Below are 21,995 nucleotides of genomic sequence, written 5' to 3' on the forward strand. Positions count from 1 at the left end.
GGGACGCGTAATGTCCCTGTACTCACTCCCTCTATGACCTCATCCAGGCCTCAACGCTGATGCTTCCCAAGGAAATCTCAGCTTCATTCCTCCCTGAACTCTGCTAACCCCATGTTCGCCCTGGGGTACCTAATAAGCATTCAAGCAAACATGGCCAAGGCAGAGCTCTTCTTTTGCCCTTCCAGGTCTTCAGTCAGTTCAGTTGGTCAGTCGTGTCTGACTCTTTGCGACCCCAGGGACTGCAGCATGCCAGGCCTCCCTGTCCACCTCCAACTCCCGGAGTGTACTCAAACTCATGTCCATCGCGTCAGTGACGCCATCCAACCATCTCATCCTCTGTTGTCCCCTTCTCTTCCCGCCTTCAATCTTTCCTGGCATCAGGAATTTTTCAAATGGGTCAGTTCTTCACATCAGGTGGCTAAAGGATTGGAGTTTCAGCTTTAGCAGCAGCCCCTTCCAATGAATATTCAGGACTGATTTCCTTTAGAATGGACTAGTTGGATATCTTTGCAGTCCAAGGAACTGTCAAGTGACATCTCCAACACCACAGCTAAAAAGCATAAATTCTTCGTTGCTCAGCTTTCTTTATAATCCAACTCTCACATCCATACGTGACTACTGGAAAAACCAAAGCTTTGACTAGATGGACTTCTCTTGGTAAAGTAATGTCTCTGCTTTTTAATATGCTGTCTAGGTTGGTCATAGCTTTTCTTCCAAGGAGCAAGTGTCTTTCATGGCTGAGGTCACCATCTGATTCTGCAGCCCCTAAAAAATAGTCTGCCACTGTTTCCACTGTTTCCCCATCTATTTGCCATGAAGTCATGGGACCAGATGCCATGATCTTAGTTTTCTGAATGTTGAGCTTTAAGCCAACTTTTTCACTCTCCTCTTTCATTTTCATCAAGAGGCTCTTTAGTTCTTTTTTGCTTTCTGCCATAAGGGTGGTATCATCTGTGTATCTGAGGTATTGGTACCTCTCCTGGCAATCTTGATTCCAGCTTGTGCTTCATCCAGCCTGGCATGTCGCATGATGTATTCTACATATAAGTTAAATAAGCAGGGTGACAATATACAGCCTTGATGTACTCCTTTTCCCATTTGGAACCAGTCTGTTGTTCCATGTCCAGTTCTAACTGTTGCTTCCCAACCTGCATACAGATTTCTCAGGAGGCAAGTCAGGTGGTCTGATATTCCCCTCTCTTTCAGAATTTTCCACAGTTTATTGTGACCCACACAGTCAAAGGCTTTGGCATAGTCAATAAAGAAATAGATATTTTTCTGGAACTCTCTTGCTTTTTCAATGATTCAACTGGTCTTGGCAATTTGATCTCTGGTTCCTCTGCCTTTTCTCAAATCAGCTTGAACATCTGGAATTTCATGGTTCATGTATTGTTGAAGCCTGGCTTGGAGAATTTTGAGAACTATTTTACTAGCATGTGAGATGAGTGCAATTGTGTGGTAGTTTGAGCATTCTTTGGCATTGCCTTTCTTTGGAATTGGAATGAAAAATTACCTTCTCCAGTCCTGGGGCCACTGCTGAATTTTCCAAATTTGCTGGCATATTGAGTGCAGCACTTTCACAGCATCACATTTCAGGATTTGAAATAGCTCAACTGGAATTCCATCACCTCCACTAGCTTTGTTCATAGTGATGCTTCCTGAGACCCATTTGACTTCACATTCCAGGCTGTCTGGCTCTAGGTGAGTGATCACACCATCATGATTATCTGGGTTGTAGAGATCTTTGTATAGTTCTTCTGTGTATTCTTGCCACCTCTTCTTAATATCCTCTGCTTCTGTTAGATCCATACCATTTCTGTCCTTTATCAAGCCCATATTTGCATGACATGTTCCCTTGGTATCTCTAATTTTCTTGAAGAGATCTCGAGTCTTTCCCATTCTATTATTTTCCTCTATTTCTTTGCAGTGATCACTGAGGAAGGCATTCTTATCTCTCCTTGCTATTCTTTGAAACTCTGCATTCAAATGGGTATATATCTTTCCTTTTCTCCTTTGCTTTTTTATTCTCTTCTTTTCACAGCTATTTGTAAGGCCTCCTCAGACAGCCATTTTGCTTTTTTGCATTTCTTGTCCATGGGGATGCTCTTGATCCCTGTCTCCTGTACAATGTCACAAACTCCGACCATAGATCTTCAGGCACTCTATCTATCAGATCTAGTCCCTTAAATCTATTTCTCACTTCCACTGTATAATCATTAGGGATTTGATTTAGATCATACCTGAATGGTCTAGTGGTTTTCCCTGCTGCTGCTGCTAAGTCACTTCAGTCATGTCCGACTCTGCGAGACCCAATGGACTGCAGCCTACCAGGCTCTTCCATCCATGGGAGTTTCCAGGCAAGAACACTGGAGTGGGCTGCATTTCCTTCTCCAATGCATGAAAGTGAAAAGTGATGTCGCTCAGTCATGTCCAACCCTTAGCAACCCCATGGACTGCAGCCTACCACGCTCCTCAGTCCATGGGAGTTTCCAAACAAGAGTACTGGAGTGGGTTGTCATTTCCTTCTCCAAGAGGTTTTCCCTACTTTCTTCAATTTAAGTCTGAATTTGGCAATAAGGAGATCATGATCTTAGCCACAGTTAGCTCCCAGTCTTATTTTTGCTGACTGTATAGAGCTTCTCCATCTTAGGCTGTAAAGAATATAATCAGTCTGATTTTGGTGTTGGCCATCTGGTGATGTCCATGAGTAGAGTCTTCTCATGTGTTGTTTGGAAGAGGGTGTTTGCTATGAGAGCGGAACTCTATTAGCCTTTGCCATGCTTCATTCTGTCCTCCAAGGCCAATTTTGCCTGTTACTCCAGGTGTTCCTTGACTTCCTACTTTGCATTCCAGTCCCCTATAATGAAAAGGACATCTTTTTTGGGTGATAGTTCTAGAAGATCTTGTATGACTTCAAAGAACCGTTCAACTTCAGCTTCTTCAGCATTGCTTGTCAGGGCACAGACTTGGATTATCATGATATTGAATGGTTTGCCATGGAAACGAACAGAGATTATTCTGTTTTTTTGAGACTGCATCCAAATACTGCATTTCGGATTCTCTTGTTGACTATCATGGCTACTCCATTTCTTCTAAGGGATTCTTGCCCCACAGTAGTAGATATAATGGTCATCTGAGTTAAATTTACCCATTCCAGTCCATCTTAGTTCACTGATTTCTAAAACGTTGACTGAGTTCAACTCTTGCTATCTCCTGTTTGATCACTTCCAATTTGCCTTGATTCATGCACCTAATATTCCAGGTTCCTATGCAATGTTGCTCTTTACAGCATTGGACCTTGCTTCCATCACCAGTCACATCCCCAACTGGGTGTTGGTTTTGCTTTGGCTCCGTCTCTTCATTCTTTCTGGACTTATTTCTCCACTGATCTCCAGTAGCATATTGGGCACCTACCGACCTGGGGAGTTCATCTTTCAGTGTCCTATCTTTTTGCCTTTTCCTACTTTTCATGGGGTTCTCAAGGCAGGCATACTGAAGTGGTTTGCCATTCCCTTCTCCAGTGAACCATGTTTTGTCAGAACTCTCCATCATGACCCGTCTGTCTTGGGTGGCCCTACACAGCATGGCTCATAGTTTCATTGAGTTAGACAAGGCTGTGGTCCATGCGATCAGATTGGTTAGTTTTCAGTGATTGTGGTTTTCAGTCAGAAAACTAACCAATCTACGAAACTATAAGCCATGCCGTGTAGGCTGCTCCATACTATTATAAATTGGACCTCAGTCTCCTATCCACAGCAGAAAGAAGTTAGACAAAAATTATATCATTAAAACTGAAGAGTACTTGAACAAAATTCAGTTCTCAGGCATATTCTCTTAGGTTATTATCTTTCTAAAAATATCTTTGTTTGGTATAGACTTTGAGAATTTAACTCTCTTCCAGACTGCCCCCAAGAGTTACTATTGCCCTTCGTCCAGACCACTAAACCCTTCTCTATTTTTTACCCTGGTCCTTGGGGAACATTTTATCTTTGAACATCTAAGCTAGAATTCATGGTATTGTATATTCCTTTTCAAATCAAAGAATACTGTCCATAGGAGCTACCAAGGGAATAAATGCTAAAATATTTAAACAGTTGCATCATGGCTTTTAATTGCCAATGAAGCATAAATTAATGCATAAGTTAATGATGTTCATATCTTACACAGCTGTCAAAAGACAAAAGCATACTAAGTATATACTTTGAGTAAATCTCTTTAAATGTTTATTTTCAGACTATTTTATATGTGGCTTGAGTGATACATAGAAGATATATAATTTGTTTCATTGCCATCTTTTTGACATCAACTCTATTTTCAAGAATCATGACAAGAAATGAGTATTTCACAGAAATGAACAAAAGACCATGTCTGTGATAGCTGAACATCCAGATGTAAAGAGGAAATGCCAGTGATGTAACAGTTTCCTTACAGAAAACCAAACATCTGGAGATTTGGAGAAAATGTCACAATTACCTAATATTTCATTTCTTATCTGGATATTTATTTTCATGTATCTGTAATCTAATTTGGCACAGTGTCAGTAAGTACGGGCGGGATGAGAGGAGTGTTGGATTCTATGGAAAAAGTTGTTTTTTACCCAAAGAACTATTTAAGATATTATTTTTAAGTTTTTTAGAAAGAGGTTTGGTCTTCTCAAAGGCTATTTTTTCTAATATAATGAGAAGCATAAGGTAAAATAAATCAACCCTGAATATTCATTGGAAGGGCTGTTGCTTAAGCTCCAATACTTTGGCCACCTGATGTGAAGAATCAACTCACTGGAGAAGACCCTGATGCTTGGAAAGGTTGAAGGCAAGAAGAGAAGGGGGTGACAGAGGATAAGATTTGTTGGATAGCATCACCAACTCAGTGAACATCAATATGAGCAAACTCAAATTCAGGAGGTAGTAGAGGATAGAGAGGAGAAGGCAATGGCACCCCACTCCAGTACTCTTGCCTGGAAAATCCCATGGATGGAGGGGCCTGGTGGGCTGCAGTCCATGGGGTCGCTAAGAGTCGGGCACGACTGAGCGACTTCACTTTCACTTTTCACTTTCATGCATTGGAGAAGGAAATGGCAACCCACTCCAGTGTTCTTGCCTGGAGAATCCCAGGGACGGGGGAGCCTGTTGGGCTGCCGTCTATGGGGTCGCATGGAGTCGGACACGACTGAAGCGAATTAGCAGCAGCAGCAGAGGATAGAGAATCCTGATGTGCTTCAGTCCATAGGGTCGCAAAATCACACACAGACTTGGTGACTGAACAACAATAACTAGGTCAGACTCAGTTGATGAACCTGGAGAGCTTCTCAGAGAGGCAAGAAACAAATGAAACCCACCCTGGAGACACAGATGCTGGCGGCAGGACATGGTGCTAGGAAGCGCTATTTCAGAATACTCGTTCTAGTTCACTATTGGCAGGACACAGCCTCAGGCCCTAGCTGGTTGGCTTCTGTCCTGGGATTCCCCAGGCTAGGCAGTTAGCTGGGCAGGGACACGGCCCCACCCATCAGCACACCAGCTGCCATAGGAACCCCTAAGCACCCAGCCACCTGACCAAGCTCCACCTATCAGAGGGCTTAGGACTAAGCCCCACCTACCAGTGAGCAGGCCTAGCCCCAGCACTTCTGGGGGCCCATCAGCTAGCTAGCTATCAGACATGTCCTGCCCACTATTGGAATGGTACTAGTCCTGGGACCTGGCTTTATCCCCAGGAGGTGGGCATTATCTTTGTGATCCCCTGGGCCCTAGTGCTACCCACTCACTTGGTACTGTCAGCCACTGGGCTAACACTAGCCCTTGGACCCAACCACAGATCTGGAGGCAGTTGCCTCATGATCCAGCCCCACCCACCTGCAGGCCAGTACCAGGACTAGAACTTCTGTAACCTTAAAACCAGCTGTGCCAGGGCAGAGTCCCACCCATCAGCAGCCTCCACATAAGGAAGGCCTGGCAACCAACTGGGCTAGGAGCTAGCCAAGCCCAAAAGCACACTTACAGTAGTCAGCCTGCCACAACAGAAGGACCCACACAATCCAGAGTGGGCATCTCTTCTGAAGCATTTAGCTCTGGTTACCTGACAAGAGTGCACTTGCAGGACCCCATAGGACATTTCCAACATAAGGTCACTTCTGCAAGATCAGGAAATATAGCCAATCTACCAAATACACAGAAATAAATACAGTGATTTAGGTAAAATGAGGCAACAGAGAAGCAAGTTCCAAATGAAGCAAGGAGTTAAAATCCAGAAGAACCAAGTGAATCAATCTACCAATAGGGACTTTAACAGTTTGTTACAAACTAACTTCTCAGGCTTTCCAGGTGGCTCAGTGGTAAAGAATCTGCCTGCCAATGCAGGAGACATGGGTTTGATCCCTTGTCCAGGAAGATCCCACATGTTGTGGAACAACTAAGCCTGTGCACGACACCTGCTGAAGGCTGTGCGCTCTGAAGCCTGTGTTCTGCAAAAAGAGAAGCCACAGCAATGAGAAGCCTGTGCACCACAGCCAGAGAGTGGCCCCTGCTCTCCACAGCTAGAGATAGCTCACGCAGCAACACACAACACACACTCACCCAGCAACACACAACACACAGTCACCCGCCCGAAAAATATAACAATAACTTTCTCACTGTCTTCATTCATTCATTCTTCCAAGTTCTTTGAGATTCTTTATGATCATTACCTTAAAGTCTACATATAAACCGATGGTAACCACAAATCAAAAATCTTTAATAGGAGCACACACACAAAGAAAGAAATTCAAGCATAATATTAACAATAGTTATCAAATCACAAGGAAAGGGATCAAAAGAAGAAAGGAACAAAGAACAACAGAAACAACCCCAAAGCAACCAAATGTTAGTAAGTATACATCTATTAATAATTATGTTAAATTTAAATGGACCAAATGCTCCAGTCAGAAGACAGAGTGGCTGAATGGATTAAAACAAACAAACAAAAAAACCACCCATACATATGCTGCCTATAAGAGACTCATGTCAGACCTAAAGACACAAAGATGAAAAGTGAGGGGATGGAAAAATGTATTTGATGTAAATGGTAAGAAAAAGAAAGCTCGGGTAGCAATACTTATACTAGATAAAACAGACTTTGAAACAAAGACTGTAACAACAGACAAACAAGAGCATTACATAATGATAAAGGGAACAATTAACAAGAAGATACAATAATTATAAATATATATGCACCCAACTCGGAAGCACCTAAATTAAGAAAGCAAATATTAAGAGAAATGAAGGGAGAAATGGACAAAAACATAGTAATATTAGGGGACTTTAACACCCTCTATATATCCATGGAGAGAATAGCCAAGCAGAAAATCAATAAGAAAACACTGGCCTTAAAGGACACATTAAACCAAATGAACTTAATACATAAAAAACATTCCACCTAAAAACAGCAGAATATACATTTTTTTCAACTGTGTATGTAACATTCTCCAGAACAGATCATATTATGTTACAAAACAAGTCTAAATTATCTCAAGAATTACATCCCATCAAGCATCTTTTTCAACCACAAAGATATGAGACTAGAAATAAAGACAAAACTGTAAAGAACACAAACAAAAGGAGGCTAAGCAATATGCCATCATACAACCAGTAGATAATTGAAGTCAAAGAGGAAATAAAATATTTGGAGAAAAATGAAAACGAAAACATAGCAATCCAAAATCTATAGGACGCAATACAAGCAGTTTTAAGAGGAAAGTTTATAGTGACAAAAGCCTAACTCCGGAAACAAGAAAAACCGCAAATAAACAAACTAAACTTGTACCTGAATGAACCAGAGAAAGAAAAAAGCAGCAGTTGGAAAGAAGTCATAAAGATGAGAGCAGAAATAAGCGAAATACATACTGGAAAAGATAGGAAAAAAGAAAAAAACGTAGTGAAATTAAGAGCTCGTTCTTTGAAAAGATACCAAATTCATACACGTTTCACCAGGACTGTCAAAAAAGAGAGGTCCTAAATCAGTAAAATCAGAAATGAAAATGGAGAAGTTAAAACGGACATCACAAAAATTCAACAGATAATAAGAAATTACTAGTTATACAATAACAAGAGGACAGCCTATAAGAAATGAACACATTCCTAGAAATTTGCAATTTCCCAAGGCTACAACAGTCTGAACCATGAGCTTCCAGATGTTCAGCTGGATTTAGAAAAGGTAGAGGGACCAGAGATCAAATTGCCAACATCTGTTGGATCATAGAGAAAGCAAGAGAGTCCAGAAAAACATCTACTTCTGCTTTATTGAGTATGCCAAAGCCTTTGACTGTGTGGACCACAACAAACTGGAAAATTCTGAAAGAGATGGGAATACCAGACCACCTGACCTGCCTCTTGAGAAATCTGTATGCAGGTCAGGAAGTAACAGTTAGAACTGGACATGGAACAACAGACTGGTTCCAAATAGGAAATATTGTCAACCTGCTTATTTAACTTCTATGCAGAGTACATCATGAGAAACGCTGGGCTGGAAGAAACACAAGCTGGAATCAAGATTGCCAGGAGAAATATCAATAACCTCAGATATGCAGATGACAGCATCCTTATGGCAGAAAGCAAAAAAGAACTAAACAGCCTCTTGTTGAAAGTGAAAGAAGAGAGTGAAAAAGTTGGCTTAAAACTCAACATTCAGAAAACTAAGATCATGGCATCTGGTCCCATCACTTCATGGCAAATAGATGGGGAAACAACAGAAACAGTGACAGACTACTTTTTGGGCTTCAAAATTACTGCAGATGGTGCTTGCAGCCATGAAATTAAAAGATGCTTTCTCCTTGGAAGAAAAGTTTTGACCAACCTAGACAGCATATTAAAAAGCAGAGACATTACTTTGCCAACAAAGGTCCATCTAGTCAAAGCTTTGGTTTTTCCAATAGTCATGTACTGATGTGAGAGTTGGACTATAAAGAAAGCTGAGTGCCTAAGAACTGATGCTTTTGAATTGTGGTGTTGCAGAAAACTCTTGAGAGTCCCTTGGACAGCAAGGAGATCCAACTAGTCCATCCTAAAGGAAATCAGTCCTGAATATTCATTGGAAGGACTGCTGCTTAAGCTGAAACTCCAATCCTTTGGCCGCCTGTTGGGAAGAACTGACTCATTGGAAAAGACCCTGATGCTGAGAAAGATTGATGGCAGGAAGAGAAGGGGACGACAGAAGATGAGATGGTTGGATGGCATCACCAACTCAATGGATATGGGTTTGAGTGAACTCTGGGAGTTGGAGATGGACAGGCTGGCCTGGCATGCTGCAGTTTATGTGGTCACATAGAGTCAGACACGACAGAGCAACTCAACTGAACTGAAGACTGAACCAGACAGAATTAGTAAATATGAACAGCTCAATTATCAGTAATAAAATAGAATCCGTAATTTAAAAATTCTCAGCAAGCAGAAATCCAGGACCAGATAGCACATAAATTTTACCAAACATTTACATAAGAGTTAACATCTATCTTCTCAAAACTATTCCAAAAAGTTACAGAGGAGGGAAGCCTTCTGAAATCATCCTACGAGGCCAGCATCACCCTGATACTAAAACCAAAGATATCACAAAAACAAAAAAGTACAGGTCAGTATCACTGATGCAGATAGATGCAAAAGTCCTCAACAAAATAGTAGCCAATCAAATTCAGCAATATATTTAAAGGCTCACACATCACAGTCAAGTGGCGTTTATCCCAAGGATGCAAAGATTTTTCAATATCCACAAATCAATGTGAAATATCACATTAACAAATTAAATAAAATCATATGATCATCTCAATAGATGCAGAAAAAGCTTTTCAAAGAATTCAGTATCCACTTATGATAAACATGTCAAGGAAGTGGGTATAGAGGGAACATATATCAACATAATAAAGGCCTTATATGATGGTCCCCACAGTTTCATACTCAATAATGAAAAGCTGAAATACAAAGAAAAAGACAAGGATGTCCACTCTTTGCCACGTTTTATTAAACCTAGTACTGGAAATTCGAATCTCTTCAATCTATTTGTTCTGCAGGCACTCTATCAGACTTAGTCTGATAGAATGAAAAATAGATTCAAAGGATTAGAGCTGATAGAGTACCTGAAAAACTATGGACAGAGGTTCCTAACATTGTATAGGAGGTGGTGATCAAGACCATCCCCAAGAAAAAGAAATGCAAAAAAAGCAAAATGATTATCTGAGGAGGCCTTACAAATAGCTGAGAAAAGAAGAGAAGTGAAGGGCAAAGGCAAAAAGGACAGATATACCCATCTGAATGCAGAGTTTTAAAGAACAGCAAGGAGAGATAAGAAATTAATCTTAAGTGAATAACACAAAGAAACAGAGGAAAACAATAGGATAGTAAAGACTAGAGATCTCTTCAAGAAAATTAGAGATACCGAGGAAACATTTCATGCAAATATGGGCACATAAAGGACAGAAATGGTATGGACCTAACAGAAGCAGAAGACATTAAGAAGAGGTGGCAAGAATACACAGAAGAACTGTACAAAAAAGGTCTTAATGACCCAGATAACCATATGGTGTGCTCACTGACCTAGAGCCAAAGGAACATGAAAAGCCAAGTGAGCCTAAGGAAACATTACTACAAACAAAGTTGGTGGAGGTAATGGGATGCCTGTTGAGCTATTTGAAATCCTAAAAGATGATGCTGTTAAAGTGTTGCACTCAACATGCCAGAAAATTTGGAAAAGTCAACAGTGGCCACAGGACTGGAAAAGGTCAATTTTCATTCCAATCCCAAAGAAAGGCAATGCCAAAGAATGTTCAAACTATTGCACAGTTGTAGGCATTTTACACGCTGGCAAAGTAATGCTCAAAATACTTCAAGCTAGGCTTCAACAATGCATGAACCCAAAACTTCCAGATGTTCAAGCTGGATTAAGAAAAGATAGAGGTACCAGAGATCAAAGAAAGGCAATGCCAAATAATGCTCAAACTATCAGACAATTGCACTCATCTCACACGCTAGTAAAGTAATGCTCAAAATTCTCAAAGCCAGGCTTCAGTAAAATGTGAACTGTGAACTTCCAGATGTTCAAGCTGGTTTTAGAAAAGGCAGAGGAACCAGAAATCAAACTGCCAACATCCATTGGATCTCGAAAAAGTGAGAGAGTTCCAGAAAAACATCTACTTCTGCTTTATTGACTATGCCAAAGCCTTTGACTGTGTGGATCACAATCAACTGTGGAAAATTCTAAAAGAGATGGGAATACCAGACCACCTGACCACCTCTTGAGAAACCTATATGCAGGTCAGGAAGCAACAGTTAGAACTGGACATGGAACAACAGACTGGTTCCAAATAGGAAAAGGAGTACGTCAAGGCTGCATATTGTCACCCTGCTTATTTAACTTCTATGCAGAGTACATCATGAGAAACACTGGGCTGGATGAAGCACAAGCTGGAATCAAGACTGCCAGGAGAAATATCAATAACACCACCCTTATGGCAGAAAGTGAAGAGGAACGAAAAAACCTCTTGATAAAAGTGAAAGAGGAGAGTGAAAAAGTTGGCTTAAAGCTCAACATTCAGAAAGTGAAGATCATGGTATCTGGTCTCATCACTTCATGGGAAATAGATGGGGAAACAGTAGAAAACAGTGTCAGACTTTATTGTTTTGGGCTCCAAAATCACTGCAGATGGTGATTGCAGCCATGAAATTAAAAGACACTTACTCCTTGGAAGAAAAGTTATGACCAACCTACATAGCATATTGAAAAGACAGAGACATTACTTTGCCACCAAAGGTCCATCTAGTCAAGGCTATGGTTTTCCAGTGGTCATGTATGGATGTGAGAGTGGGACTGTGAAGAAAGCTGAGCGCCAAAGAATTGATGCTTTTGAACTGTGGTGTTGGAGAAGACTCTTGAGAGTCCCTTGGACTGTGAGGAGATCCAACCAGTCCATTCTGAAGGAGATCAGTCCTGGGTGTTCTTTGGAAGGACTGATGCTGAGACTGAAACTCCAATACTTTGGCCACCTCATGTGAAGATCTGACTCATTGGAAAAGACCCCGATGCTGGGAGGGATTGGGGGCAGGAGAAGGGACAACAGAGAATGAGATGGGTGAGTGGCATCACTGACTCAATGCACATGAGTTTGAGGGAACTCCGGGAGATGGTGATGGACAGGGAGGTCTGGCATGCTGCAATTCATGGGGTCGCAAAGAGTCGGACACGACTGAGCGACTGAACTGAACGGTACTTTTCAGGTCTACTATTCCTCTACTTTTCTGTATTCATTCATTTATTTTTGAGACTTTGAGATCGACACTCCAACTAAAAATTTATCTACTTAAAAGGTAACTGTAATATATAGTGGAACTATATGTAACGTTTGGAGAAGGAAATGGCAGCCCACTCCAGTACTCTTGCCTTGAAAATCCCATGGATGGAGGAGCCTGGAAGGCTGCAGTCCATAGAGTCACTAAGAGTCAGACACGACTGAGCGACTTCACTTTCATGCATTGGAGAAGGAAATGGCAAACCACTCCAGTGTTCTTGCCTGGAGAATCCCAGGGACAGGGGAGCCTGGCGGGCTGCTGTCTATGGGGTCACACAGAGTCAGACATGACTGAAGCAACTTAGCAGCAGCATATGTAACTTTATTCTGTATTTTCCAAGTCTCCTATAAATGTGTTATCATGCTTCTATAATTTAAAAAATAAAAAGCAAAGATGGGGAAAAACAGGAATCACAGAAAAGAAACCAGTGCTTACCAGTGAGGAGAGGGAGAGGGGGAGGGGCAGGATAGGGGTATGTGGTTAAGAAGTATGAATTATAATACTTCTCGTAGTACTAAATAAGCTACAAGGATATACTGTATACACAGGGACTGTAGCCAATATTTTATAACACTATAAATGGAATATAACTTTTAAAAATTAGGAATGAGTATGATGTATATCTGAAACATATTATATACATCAACTATACCTCAATAAACAAAAAAGAAACAGTTGACTAGTATTGTATTATAACCCAATTTAGAAAGTAAATAGACAAGAATCCATACTGATACAAATGACTGAATAAATAAATAGGGGAAAAAGGCAATCTCACATATAGAAGTACTCCAAATAATTTATGTACATTGCCCCTTCAGAGAGATGGAACATAACTTCACACTCATAAGTGTAGGTTGTATTAGTGATGTCCATGTGAAGGCTAACAGAAAGGAAAAGAGTAACTTCACATTGGAGAGCGCTGACAAACACAGGTGATAAGGACTGATAGCATTTACCTTGGATACGATGGAAGGAGAATGGTTCTTTACCTCTGATGCTCTCCTCCCCGAAACCCATGATCTTGATCTCATGATAAGAAAAACAATCCCAGTTAAGGCACATTCTACAAAATGCATTTCCCATACTCCTCAAAACAGTCAAGGTCATCACAAACAAAGCAAGTCTGAGAAACTGTCACAGCCAAGAACCACCACCTAAGGAAACATGCCAACTGAATGGCACATTCTGTTTTCCTGGATAGGATCCTGGGACACAAATAGAATGTTAGGTGAAAAGTAAAGATATCAGGATGAAGTATGGGCTTAGTTAATAATAATGTATCAATATTAGTTTATTAGGTGTGACAGATTTATTGTACTAATGTTAAGATCTTAACAGAGGAAATAGTACTAAGCATTTGAGAACTCCCTGTATTACCTTGCTACCTATTCTAGAAATCTAAACTCTTATAAAATTTATTTTTTTAATGTCTTGTTCTAAGAGGGTTAGCATATTTTCACACTCTGGGAAGAGATGTCATTTAATAAACTGCTAAATGTATTGCAGTTTGATGGTCCTGTGGTAACACTACACCAGCAGTAGATCAATGGGAAAACACCAGGATCATCAGAATGGGCTACCTGTAAATGAATTCTAAATCTGCCAGCATAATCAGCATAGCCACTGCATGCAGCCAATTAAACAACCATGTAACAAGGAGAGCTATAGGGAATGTGGTAAGATTTGGCTTGTGCATTCTTCCACTGGAGCTGCCATGACAAAATACCACAGGCTAGGTAGCTTAAAGAACAGAAATTTATGTTCACAGCTTTGGAGGCTGGAAGTCCAAGAACAGGATGGCAGCGTGATCTATGTCAGTGAGAGCCCTCTTCTGGGCTCACAGACAACCACCTGCTGTGTGCTTACATAGCCTTTCCTCAGTGTCTGTACTTGCAGAGAGAGAGCAAGAGATCTCTCTCTCTTCATTTTCCTATAAGGCCATCAGTTCAACTGAATTAGGGCCCCATCCTTAGGATCTCATTTAACCTTAATTACACCCAAAAGTACTTCATCATAACAACTATGTCAGGGCTTAAAACTTCAATTTCCAAATGTGGACAAAATTTAGTCCACAGCAGCCTGTCCCATGTGTGTGTTGGGGGAAGGGGATCTCAGAAAGCATTTAATATTGCTAAAAATATTAATAGTAGGACTTCCTAGGATAGACAAAAATGTTAAAATTGTAAGAGGTTTACAATTCCAACTGGAAAGGTTTTCATTCAAGTAGCAGACTCATGTAATGCTGTAACTCAGGGTATCAATAGAGTGGCTTGAGTTATTTGTCATCAATAACAAGCTCTGGTCCAAAGCCAATGCATGGTTTTTTCTTGAAGCTCTCTTTATTTTCACAGGAAATCTCTTCACCTCTGAGCTTCAGTTTTCTTAAAATATTTAAGAGTATTTAAAGCTTTTCCTTCATAAACTTCCAATGGGAAAAATAAATGGGTAAAATATGAATGAGTGAATAGAACAATGATTCATGGATTGTCTTAGAGTGAGCTTTTATATTTTTCCTTTGCAACATATATTTTAAAAATATTGTATTACAAATGACAGCCCAGATACTAGTAATGAGTTCTCTAATGTTTCAGAAAATAGTATGCCTTGTCAAACTGGCAACACTAATTTATGTTATACAAGCAATGAATAGGAACTTGAATTTAAAAGTACCACTTACAGTAGCATCAAAATATAAAATATGTAGGAATATATTTGATGAAAGATGTATCAGACCTAAACACAGAACACTACATAAATTTGCTGCAATAAATTAAAGATTTCAATTAATGGAAAAACACTTGGATCAAAAGACTCTATTTTTATGTGTTCTCTCCAAAATTGACCTACAGATTCAATACAATCCCAATTAAAATCCCAGAAGAAATTTTAAAAAAAAGGAAAGAAACTGACAAGCTGGAACTAAAATCAAAGAAAATGGAAAGGATGTGAAACAGTCATAACGATTTTGTAAAAGTGAAAGTGAAAGTCGCACAGTAGTGTCTGACTCTTTGCTACCCCATAGACAATACAGTCCATGGAGTTCTCCAGGCCAGAATACTGGAGTGGGCAGCCTTTCCCTTCTCCAGGGGACCTTCCCAACCCAGGGATTAAACCCAGGTTTCGTGCATTGCAGGTAGATTCTTTACGACCTGAGCCACAAGAAAAGCAATTTTTTTTAAAGCATACAGGTAAAATGTATGCTGAAAAATTATACCATCATCTTCTCCTTGTTTTCCTGTGTGGCCTTGAATGTTGGAACTGTACTCTCAAGGAAGTATAACTTCTGATTTCAAAAATTGTTGGAAAGGAAAAGTAAATAAGATAATGTTGTTTTAGCATATAGATAAATAGATAATGAAACAGAATAGAAAGTCCAGAAATAAATCAACACCATATACTGTCATTCAGTTCAGTCGCTCAGTCGTGTCAGACTCTTTGCAACCCCGTGAATCGCAGCAGGCCAGGCCTCCCTGTCCATCACCAACTCCTGGAATTTACCCAAACTCACGTCCATCGAGTCAGTGATGCCATCCAGCCACCTCATCCTCTGTCGTCCCCTTCTCCTCCTGCCCCCAATCCCTCCCAGCATCAGAGTCTTTTCCAATGAGTCAACTCTTCGCATGAGGTGGCCAAAGTACTGGAGTTTCAGCTTTAGCATCATTCCTTCCAAAGAAATCCCAGGGCTGATCTCCTTCAGAATGAACAGGTTGGATCTCCTTGCAGTCCAGGGACTCTCAAGAGTCTTCTCCAACACCACAGCTCAAAAGCATCAATTCTTCGGCACTCAGCCTTCTTCACAGTCCCACTCTCACATCCATACATGACCACAGGGAAAACCATAGCCTTGACTAGATGGACCTTTGTTGACAAAGTAATGTCTCCGCTTTTGAATATGCTATCTAGGTTGGTCATAACTTTCCTTCCAAGAAGTAAGTGTCTTTTAATTTCATGGCTGCAATCACCATCTGCAGTGATTTTGGAGCCCTCCAAAATAAAGTCTGACACTGTTTCCACTGTTTCCCCATTAGACTTTGACAACGAGATCAAGGCAATTTAATGGGAGCAAAGTCTTTTCAAAAAATGGTGGTGGTGCAATTGGATAACTTCATACAAAAAAAAAAAAAAAACCAGAAAAACCTGACACTGACTTACAATAAACAAAGAATTATCAATTTTATCATAGACCCTAACGGTAACTAAAAGAAAGTAAAAGCATTTGCCCTTCAAACGATATTGTTACTGGAATGAAAGGGCAAGTCACAGATTGGAAGGAAACATTACCAAAGCTGATCTCCAACTAAGAGCTTGTATGCAAAATAGAGAATTTTCCAGTATCAACAATAAGACAATGAACAACCCAATTAAAAAAAAGGAAAGAACATTGGAATGAACATTTCACTAAAGAAGACGTACAGATGGCATATAAGCACATGAAAGGAGGCTGTTAAGAAAACGCAAATTAAAACCTCAATACTATCACGACACACTCACTAGAATGGCTGAAACTACAAATTACCCATATCAAGTGTTAGGATATGGAACACTGGAACTCTATATACTACTGGTGGGAATACATACTAGTATGTTCACTTTTGAAAACAGTTTGGCAGTTTCTGAAAAATGTAAACATATGCTCACCATTTGACCCGGCCATATCCCTCTTAGGTATTCATGAGAGGATATGAAAACCTAAGCATAAAGACTTGTAGACAAACATACAGAGAAACCTTATTTATAATGCCCCAGAATAATCTAAATGGCCGCCAACAGGTGACTAGATCAGCAAATCGCAATATATCCTTTCAACGAAATACTGGACAATAAAAAGGGACTGCTAATGCACAAAGTGAGAGAATCTGAAAATAGTTTTGCTGAGTGAAATAAGCAAGAGCCCCTTTGTCTTGGGATAAATAGGGTACACATGCAACATTCCATTATTGTAAAATTCTAGAAGATGCAAACTCATCCAAAGTGACAGAAAGCAGACCAGTGGTTGCTTGAGGATGGGGAATTACAAAGGTCAGAAGGAAAACTAGGAGGATGGTGGATATATTCACTATCTTCTGTGTGATACATATGCTAGCATTCATAAAAATCATTTAAATATGTACAGTTTAATAGATGTCAATTTTACCTCAATAAAGCTGTAAACAAAAACCCAACCTGTGTAGAGGGAAGACAGGGTAGCAGTTACCCTTCGTGAACGGGCAGTCACCAGGAGTCGGAGAGCCTCTGGGCTCCCAGCGATGCTCTGTGTTTCGATCTGGATGCTGATGGCACACACGTGTTCACCTTCTGAAATTCATTCAGCTGACACACATGATATGTATACTTTCCTAAATGTATGTTTTTCTTCCTTAAGCATTTTACATTAAAGTAAATATATAAAGTTCTGCCTTCTCCATGTAGATAGGATCAACCTGAAACAAACCAAGAAAACTAAAAAATGCAAGATGAATTACAGACAGGAACAGAGGGAGAATTAAAAAGCCCAGTCATGTAATATCTAAATCATGCTTTACTGAAACGTAACACAGAAACTTCTCTCAAATTCAGTTCAGTTCAGTTGCTCAGTCGTGTCTGACTCTTTGCAACCCCATGGACTGGCAGCATGCCAGGCCTCCCTGTCCATCACCAACTCCCGGAGTTCACCCAAATTCATGTCTATTGAGTCGGTGACCATCCAACCATCTCATCCTCTGTTGTCCCCTTCTCCCCTTGTCTTCGATCTTTCCCAGCATCAGAGTCTTTTCCAATGAGTCAGCTCTTCTCATCAGGTGGCCAGAGTATTGGAGTTTCAGCCTCAGCCTCAGTCCTTCCAATGAACCATCTCTCAAATTCCTGAAGTAAAAAAATCTTCCTCATTTTATCACTGAGTCTTTTTCAGAGACAAACTTTTAATTCCTTATCTCAAGATATTAATTCTCAAAGTGAATTTTTCAAAAGTCTTTTTCAGCAGTATATTAAAGCACTATGTGTACAGATATATGGCAAAACCAATACAATATTGTAAAGGAACTAGCCTCCAATTAAAATGAATAAATTTCTATTAAAAAAAAAACAAACAAAGAAAGCACTATGTGATGAAAGGTGTTTCATAGGCAAAAATGATTAGGAAAGTTTTGCTATACAAAATTAAACTTTTCTTCCATGCAATATTTATATATAAACTTTTACCATGTTAAAATGTGCCATGAATTCCATACAGGAATATGCAGTATTTCTCAAACTTAGATATTCACAGAGCTTCCTTTTGCAGACAGCATTCCAAAACACTAGTATTTCAATGAATATACACCGCAGTTCTAGAAATGCAAAACCAACTGTGGTTGTTTACTACTATAGTTAAAATGTGTGTTGTCAAATCAGAACATCTGGGTTTGAATTCTGCCTCTGCTTTTTTTTTCTGTGTGATCTTGAATGCTGAAAAGTATACACATCATTTCTGTCAGCTAAACTAATTTAAGAAAGTGAACACATGTGTGCCACTAACATCCATTTCAAAACACAGCATTACTGGAAATTGAGAAGCTTCTCCTGATTTCAGGGACTACCCACGCTCACCAAGGGTGTCTTTCAAAAGGAGATGATAAAAATATGGTTGTTGTGTCTTTAAAAAATGACTAAACATATGTAAAACAGTGCCTGCTACATAGTAAACGTTCAAAAGTGTTAACGATTAATATTAAGAAGAGTGGCCTAAGCAAGGACCAGAGGTACAGATCATATTCCATTACAAGTCTTGACTGGAACTTAGGGTGCATTTCATTTTTCATCAACCCACCAAAAATTTGGCAATAGAATTATGAGATGTAAATGTTCTTGCCTTAAAAATAAAAACAATGAAATGAATAATATGCAAAGACTGTCTTAATTAATCTTACTGTGGCAATCATTTCTCAATATACGTATCAAATTACATTGTACGCCTTAAACTTGCATGATTTTACATGTCCATCCTAAAGGAAATCAGTCCTGAATATCATTGGAAGGACTGGTGTTGAAGCTGAAACTCCAACACTTTGGCCACCTGAAGCGAAGAACTGACTCATTCGAAAATACTCTGATGCTGGGAAAGATTGAAGGTGGGAGGAAAAGAGGACAACAGAGGATGAGATGGTTGGATGGCATCACCGACTCAACGGACATGAGTTTGAGTAAACTCCGGGAGTTGGTGATGGACAGGGAGGCCTGGTGTGCTGCAGTCCATGGGGTCACAAGGGGTCAGACACGACTGAGTGACTGAACTGAACTGAACGTGTCAATTATATCACAATAAAGCTAGGGAAAAAAAGAACAATTACCATCACATACACTCATTAAGGAGACTGAATGACTTAAGTGTCTAGTCTTAAACCTCTAAAAATCAGAATAATTACATGAAATGCTGTTATTTATAACCATATCCAATACACATTATAAGATTATGAATTCCTTGGGGTTAGAGAACACATTTGTCCATCATGCTCCTTTTTGAGGATTAGAGTTAAGCTTAATTAATCTAAGCATCTTAGAAACCCTGCAATGCCCAGCAGTCCTTTTAGCATGAGGAAATCCAGGCATTTCAGAGGAATTGTGTGGGGGATTTTGAGTCAGCTCTCTGTATCAACAGAACAAAGACACGTCAGCAGAAGATGGTACAAGATGTTTTTCACAGGATTTCACTTGGGTGTTGATGGCATCCTTAAATGAGGATTCTCTCATAGACCTTCACATTCCTTCTCGTTGGTTACTCACAAAGTCAAGTGCTACTCTTTTGCAACCCCATGTGCTTTAGTCCACCAGGATCCTGTATCAGTGGGATTTTCTAGACAAGAATACTGGAGTGGGTTGCCATTTCCTTCTCTAGGGGAACTTCCTGACCCAGGGGTCAAACCCGCATCTCCTACACTGACAGGCAGATTCTTTACCCTTGAGCCACAGGGAAGCCCGACTGACACATTAGAAAATTGTTACACCAAACAGGGTGAGGAGCTCAGGAACATTAAAAATTCTATTAGCCAAACCTTAGATGAGAATTAAATGCTTCTCTGCTTGTTACTTTAACGATTTAATTTTCCTGAAGCTGATGTGTAGGAGAATAAGGGTTGTATGTTTATCCTCCACAGTGCCTAGCATGTACTTACACATAATAGCTGTTAATGAATGTTTTTTGAGCATGTAGTGTGATCGGAGAGTAGAGTGACAGGTACAGAACTGATCTTCCCATTTCCCAATTCCAACCACATCAAAAGAAGCAAACAAAAAGTGGTAAATGTGTAAAACAGAGAGAAAGGATGAATTGCCAGGCAAAGCAGAGTTCATCTGCAAAAAGAAACATGCTTTATCATTACAAGGACTAAAGCACAAGAGCGGATAAGATAATCTTTACCTTCCAGGATTTCTTCTAGGGTTAATCCTTGCGAGGAAAGTGCTCTGAATCCAAGGGCATAAGGACCATTTAAATGCAGTCTAACCGTGGCTGCCTGCTGCATTGTGGAGCTGCTATTTTTAGCCCACATTCATGCTGCTTTGGGTCAGAACAGGGGACATCTGTGGTGAGAGGAATAAATTGCTTGCAGCAAGACAAGTTTTGATGAATAATTACTTGTGTTATAATGTGCCGTCAGGGCATCTCCACTCCACGGACTGAAAACTAAGACTTTCAGGAAGTAATCATGGGCAGGTCCTCGGTGGCTGTCTGTGGCTTCCAGCACTAATGATACTTGACAGTGCTGCCAGGATGATCTAGGACTAATTGATTTGCTGTGAACCCTACTAGAGGTTAGCCCCAAGGCTGATGTTATACAATGCAGTTATGTTTTCAAAGCACTTCATAATCATTCGTTTCAGTCCCGATGTTCCTGGGAAGTAAGTAAAAAATATTTTTCCATGTAATTTTAATGCTATCTCTTCAGTTTTACATTCCTAAACTCTAGATGTTCTACTAAGTGCAAAGACTTTTCACAAATTTAATTTTTCAAGAGCTGGAGTAAGTAAACCTTCTGTTTTTATTTACATAACATTGTTTGACACAGCAGGTACCAGGTTTCTTTCTTCTTCTACTTTCCTATAGCCCAGTGGTGCCAGCAGCTGATGAGCCTTAACCATAAGTTACTTCACCTTTGAATCTGGATCCAGTTTTAGGGAAATCAATCACAATCATCTAATTTTCTATCATAATTTAGAAAAAAATATAAAGTATTCAATACTTGCTGTGTTCATAAATAAATAACTTTCTCTCCAGACAGCAAAAGACTCAAAGAAATGGCCTCAGAGCAAGAACAAAGCAAGAGTTCTGCCAGGAAAACCTGGCTTCAGGATAAAGCTCTTACCTAATGTGTGACTTTAAGACTCCCTGTTGAGACTTCAGGAATAACAAGGGTGCCTTATAGACCTTCTCAACGACTGAGAACAACTTCTAAAACCTCAAGGATGTTGTCCCATGATACCTTGTTTCTCACCTAAGGTAGAGAGGATTCTCTCGGAGAACAACTTTTCTTACAGATTTATCCTCAATGAGATTCATAAGAAACTCAAAGTCTACAAAAAATGACATCACTAGAAGCACTGTGGGTGCAACTAAGAGTCAGAGTTCAAAATTAAAACACGTCTTGGAGAACCCAATCTTGTAAAGTAAGAGTGAGCTACCCTAGTCTAGCACAAACATGTACCGTTTCTTACAGAAAAGGAAGAACACAAAGGATG

General features: G+C 40.0%; 1 protein-coding gene across 3 annotated transcripts in view; it reads right to left on the minus strand.

The window, feature by feature from the left end:
• Positions 1–21,995, minus strand: part of TMEM196 (transmembrane protein 196) — a 349,550-nt gene that overhangs the window by 290,377 nt on the left and 37,178 nt on the right. The window contains exon 1 of one of the 3 annotated variants that reach the window (XM_060414956.1): positions 20,680–20,794. The exons of the other annotated variants lie outside the window; for them this stretch is intronic. The gene's annotated coding sequence lies outside the window, so the exon portion shown is untranslated. Of the gene's footprint in view, positions 1–20,679; positions 20,795–21,995 lie in introns of those variants that run through there. 3 annotated transcript variants of the gene reach the window in all.

Source organism: Ovis aries, chromosome 4 (genome assembly GCF_016772045.2).
Source record: "Ovis aries strain OAR_USU_Benz2616 breed Rambouillet chromosome 4, ARS-UI_Ramb_v3.0, whole genome shotgun sequence".
In the NCBI taxonomy this organism is placed as follows: Eukaryota; Metazoa; Chordata; class Mammalia; order Artiodactyla; family Bovidae; genus Ovis; species Ovis aries.